The sequence below is a fragment of the Pinus tabuliformis genome, chromosome 4_2 (genome assembly GCF_031772625.1).
Source record: "Pinus tabuliformis cultivar Carrire ecotype Pingquan chromosome 4_2, CPIR1, whole genome shotgun sequence".
Lineage (NCBI taxonomy): Eukaryota > Viridiplantae > Streptophyta > Pinopsida > Pinales > Pinaceae > Pinus > Pinus tabuliformis.
The window spans coordinates 45,867,650-45,873,984 of NC_142304.1; positions in this window are offsets into that span (position 1 = coordinate 45,867,650).

Consider the following 6,335-nt stretch of genomic DNA (forward strand, 5'->3'; position numbering starts at 1 on the left):
AAGTAAAATATTAAGGATGGATTTTTTTTACAGTTATTATGCATGTGGAAGAGGGTGAAACATGAAAATATGTATAACACATAGAAGAGTATTAGAGATAAGTAGTGGAGATTGATTATTTTGGTTTTGATAAATCGATATTTTACCTAATCATGGTGTTAGAGTTGTTGACGATAGCAATTACAGGAAAGAAATATGACTTATGCAAAGAATATATTGATAGTTTCAAATATATCTGATTTGCAACAACTGAAATATAGATGATCACTAACACTATGGCAAATAATGATGTCATTGCGCTTGGATATTGAATCAAGTAGAGTGAAGGATTACCAAATGCAGTTTCGAAGGGATGACTCACTATAGGAAATAAACCATGCCACAAATATATTTTTCTTGAGAATGGGGTAAAGTGTTTGAAAATATGAAATTATGTTTAATGTTTGAATTAATGATTATGTTCTTATGTAAAATTTTAACAATGGAAAAGGGATGGAATCCCTTGTTTCCATTGAGTGAGGGGTGAAATCCCTCACAACCATTTAATAAAATAATTATTTTTGGTTTTTCCCTTTTGGGTTTCTAGGTTATATTGATGTTCAAGTATGTGCTTGTTATTTTGTTATCTTGATGATTTTATTACCTTTCATGACATTGAAAATTACATCATTTAATGTTTTATAAATAAGCTCTCATTATTTGAACAAGTGTTGAAAATAACAACAAGAAATGATAAAAATATAATCCAGAAATTCCAATTTTAATTTGTCCTTGAATTAAAATTGTGAATTAAAATTGAATTTAGTCTCACCAGCTACTTGGAAATCATCAATAAGTTATTTTGACTTAATTAGTTGGAGAAATTCAAGTTAGAAGTCTTTCTGAAGTCATGAAAGAGTTATCCCTTAAATTAAGGAGATGAGCCTTAAATTAAGGAGATAAGATTGAGTTATATTTGAGTTGTAATTAGTTAGCTCAGTTTACTGGGTTAAGTCCAGTTAAATTAGTTCCAAAATGTTTGAGGAACTAATTGTGAGTTATCAGTCAGTTGATGCATGCATGCACTCAACTAGTGTACTCCAGATAACTAAAGATTCCCTCCTCAGAAACTCATGCATGTCTATTCTGAGAAAGACCCATTTGAGATTAAAGTGAATGACAATGTACTATCAGTTTCATGTGTTTTCTTATAAAGGAAACTCATGCATGCAGTCAAGGTAAGGTGCCTTGGAGGATTGTGCAGTTCTGACAGTGTGTTAGATCAGTGTTCCACTTGGTGAGGTGAGAATCATCCATTAGGAACAGCGCAAGGAAATAAGAGCTTGGAGGGCAGAGAGGAAGGCTTGTTAGAAGCCAGGATTGCTTGTGAGCATCTGTGAGGATTGTATTGAGAGATGGCTAGCTGTGAGAGCTAAGGCTTTGTATAATCTTTATGTACTTCCACCTTGTATGATAATATAGATAGTTTGTTTTTCGCTGAGGCTTTCCCCAAAGTATTTTTTTGTGTATTGTGCGATTGATTCTTCTTCTTTTGGTTATATGTGTTTAGTTCAGTCTTGCTCTATCTTTAAGCTTTCGCAAATTGATAGTAGAAGTAGGTTATAGTATTTTTCTTTGGTTATATTGCATTATCGGGTTAACCTACAGTCAAATTGTTTACATAGGTCTCAGAGCTAGATTTGTACAGAATTTTATACATGGTATCGGAGCCAAGTTTATGATAGCCATGAACAGTATACTGAGAAGAGAATTCGAAGTTTGAAGTTTGAGGTAGTAGGTGCAAATCGAATTCATATCATACTTCAATTGAGATGGGACATTATGCGACTAATTTCCCATCGAAGAAATCCAAGAAGGGATCCTCAGAAGAATTGGAAGGTGAGGCATTAGCCTCTCAGTTCAAAATGGACTTTACCCTCATCGCATGCATGGTGTCATCGATGATGGGTTGTGTCTGGTCTCCTGATAGTGGAGCCTCATTCCACATGACCGGTGATAAAAGTTTATTCAGTACCTTGGAAGAGAAAGACCTCAAGATGCGCATAGAGATGGGTGACGACAAAAGGTATAGTGTTTCAGGAGTGTGCACAGTTGATTTTCATAGGGAGCATGGAGCTCCTATCACCTTGAAAGATATGAAGTATGTGCCTAGACTAAAGAAGAACTTGGTATCGGTTGCAATGTTGGAGGACAGAGGCTACGATGTTGTATTTAGTAAGGGAAAGGTTTTTCTTAGACACATCACCATGAGACATGTGAAACAGATCGGTTCACGAGTTAAGACCCTATATGATCTTGAGGTTCAAGATGCATACAAAGCCTTGAGGAGCAAGGCAAATGTTAGATACTTGGTGGTTGAGAGGGAGAGTAAATTACCTCTCAACATGCAGCCCCAGAAGAAGTCTCAGACAATTATGGAGGAGTCACAATTGGAGAAGTAGAGAGGAAACTGAGTGAAGAGATCCACTCACGCAAATACCTCCATTAAGGGGGAATTTCGATCCAAGTGGGCAGAGGGATCACATGCATCCATACCTCCAGGTATGAGGTGGGGTGATGTGAAGTGATAGTCCTAAGAAGGCTGAAATTGGGCAGGGTCCATTGAGAGGTTTTATCTCATGGATCGTACCTTGCTACGAGAGCCCAATGTACATATTAGCGGGAGAAATCAGTGGGATTGATGCAGTCAAAGTTTTCAGTTGATAGAGGCAATAGCAGTGAGAGACTTTGATGACAGATGCATCATACTGATTCAGGTTGGATGTTTTTTTTTTTTTTTGTTTCTGGAGTTTCTAGAGCAACAACACTAGAGAGAAGTGTTGCATGCATAACATTCCAAAGGTTCACGATCGGGATCGAGTTTAATTCCTTTCTTCTTGAGAGGGAGTGTTGAAAATAGCAACAAGAAATGATAAAAATAGAATCCAGAGATTCCAATTTTAATTTTCCCTTGAATTAAAATTGTGAGTTAAAATCGAATTTAGTCTCACCAGCTACTTGGAAATAATTAATTAAGTTATTTTGACTTAATTAGTTGGAGAAATTCAAGTTAGAAGTCTTTCTGAAGTCATGCAAGAGTTATCCCTTAAATTTAGGAGATACGCCTTAAATTAAGGAGATAAGGTTGAGTTATATTTGAGTTGTAATTAGTTAGCTCAGTTTACTAAGTTAATGAGAAATTTTTGTGCCTTACAGCTATAAGCATGAAATGTCCATAATCTAAGGGATCCAAAGTCCCTAAACATGTTGTTTCTACCCCTAGAGGAACAAGGCTAACAAACCACAGCAATTCACAGAAGTTCTCCACCAGAAACTGCTCAAAAACAAGTCAATTCAGGATCAATTCAGAGGCTCCACTAGCTGTCTGCGCTGAAATGCAAAGTCTGCAATGGCTACCTACACTGCAACACAGGTAGAAGCACTACCAGGGTGCGCTGAGTGGGAATTGACAAATGGCAAGTTCATTCAACAAGGTGTCAAGACCCTGGAAGCTTCCAGAATCTTCCTCAATGAAACTTGCCTCAGTGAATTCGACTAGTGATGAGTAAGAGGTTCTCAATCTCCAAGTGGAAGCAAGAACCTCCAAGTGGAAGCAAGAACTGACAGAGGGAGAGGACACTAGTCAGATCTCAAGCTAACTCATCCTGTTGGGTCCCTATAATACTAGTGATTACCCCATTACTATTGTAGTTATACCCCTTATTTATATTGATGTACCCATGTAATGCCCATATTGTTACTATTGTGCCACATAGAAGCCCACTATTGTTATTGTTGTGCCCTACAATATTATTGTTATGTAGGCTTTGATTGTATTGGGACCACTTAGACTCCTATATATAGAAAGGAGGTATTTTCATTTGTATCATCCAAGAATTGTTCATTTATGTAATGTAAAGGAGGTTGCCCCCTCGAAGAGGCTGAATTCTAAGTCGTGGATCTCTCTTTTCTATCTTTTTGTGAGCTGGTTTCATAACATTTGGTATCAGAGCTTTGGATTCTAGGGTTTCGCTGCTCCAAACAGGTCATCGTGGAATTTTCGCTATAAATTTTTTTCTGTGACGTTTCAGAAGTCTCAAAAAAAACCCATTTGAGAAGAATTGGCGCTGAACCTTGGGTCCGAATTTCAGAACTTTTCTCGCGATATTTTCGGAGATATGATCTGAGGAAGTTGGTCTTTTTGCAGACTCCTGAATTACATTCAAAACAGGTGACCTGGGGAAAATCGTCATAACTCTCTCTCTGAGGATCGGATTGAAATTTCGTAAAAAGGTACATAAAGAGGACGGACTGTAGTTTCCTGTGGGTGAGTTTCAGATTCAAAGGTTGAAACAGTGACTCGTGGCACGTCGTACAAGTTCGCTCTACTGAACCAGTCTAAAAGCAAGTCACTGTGGGAGATTTCACATAACTCTTCCTTGGAGAATCCAATTTGGCTCAGACTTGTGGCATTGGAAAGAGGACGCAGAAGGCTACTTCAGATAGCAATTTCAGAACTAGATGATCCGAAATCACAGAGATACATCAGATTCAATATCAGGCTTCTATAAAGTGAAAAAAGGTGTGTAGTTTTTTTTTAAATTTTTGTGTAAGCTTGGTTTAACGGAATTCAAAGGGCATAGTAAAGCATTATTATCGGTAACTGATGCCCCGAGGAAAGAAAATGCAAACACCTAGTAAGGAACCTGAAAGCTCTAGCATGACTCATGAAGAAGAGGAAGAAATGCTACATGATATATCAAAATTACAAGAACAAGTGCAACAAATGTCACGCTCACAAAAGCTAACAGAAGCTAAGATAAGTGGCGTGGAATCTAAGATAAATGGCGTGGAATCGAAGGTAAATGGCGTGGAATCTAAGATAAAGGGCATGGAAGCTAAGATGGATGGCATGGAAGCTAAGATTGACGCTAAATTTGATGGCATGGATGATAAGATGGATGAATTGAAGAAGTTGCTACAAGAAAGGGTCACTAATGGTGAAAAGGTAGTAAAGGAAACTCATGATGAGAACAAAAGAAATGTTAATCATGATTCCATAGACTCTAATGTTGGATCGAAGACTCACCATGTTCCAAAAATCGATATGAGGAAGTTTGATGGCAAGGATCCCGCCACATGGATATTACAGATGGAGCAATTCTTCGATCTCAATAATGTGCAAAACACACAAAAGGTACGTATGGCAACTTTATATTTGGAACCAAATCAGTTTGTATGGTATCAATGGCTTTGTTCTCGTAAACAATTTATCACTTGGGCAATTTTTACGGAAGAATTGATAGCACATTATGAGGATACAAAAAGCAACACTTTTTTTAGCCAATTGATAATCTCAAACAAAAGGGTTCAATAATGGAGCACATTGAGGAGTTCCAAAAATTGAACATAAGGATAAAAGATATTCCAGAGGAGCATAGGATTGATGTGTTCATAGGGTCTTTAAAGGATAATATCCAACATGATGTGCGCCTTTGGGAACCTGATTCATTAGAGAAGGCATTCAGGTTAGCAAGAAAAATGGAAAGCAAAATTATGGCAACTAGGAAGCATACCATTCACAACTATAAAGATGGAAGTGTTGTTGCCCATAGTCTTCCACAACCTACAAGGTTGACACCACAACAATTGGAAGAAAAAAGAGCAAAAGGGCTTTGTTACAATTGTGATAGCAAATACACAAAAGGTCATAAGTGTGCTGAGAAGAAATTATTCTACATAGATTGTGAAGAGGAAGAAGAAAAGGAGCAAGAAAGGTCAAAAGAAGAGGATATATTCCAGGAACAAAGCCTATATGAAGAACAAATAAATCCGACCATATCTTGTAATGCATTGGCGGGAATTACCACTCCTCAAACCATCAAGATAGAAGGACAAATCAAGAAGAAAAAGGTGATAGTGTTGATTGATTCAGGAAGCACCCACAATTTTATTCATTGTAGGGTAGCAAAAGAATTGAATTGCTTCCTATATCCAGCACCAGAGTGTCAAGTGATGATTGCAAATGGAGGAACAATAAATTGCTCTGGAAAGTGCCATAATATCAAGCTATCCATGGGAGAATATGTATTGACTAGCCCAATGCTTTCCATTCCAATGGGAGGTGCTGATGTTGTACTAGGAGTCCAATGGCTACAATCCTTGGGTACAATAGCTTTTAATTTTCAAGAACTTTTCATGAAATTTTCTGTGGAAGGAAAGGAAGTTGAATTAAGGGGTATTGCAGGGAAACCAGGAAAGATAATCAGCTCTAATGGTATGACAAAGCTTCTAAAAAAGGAGCAAAGGGTGTAATTGCACAATTATGTTCGCTAGATGTTTCCACATTAGAATCA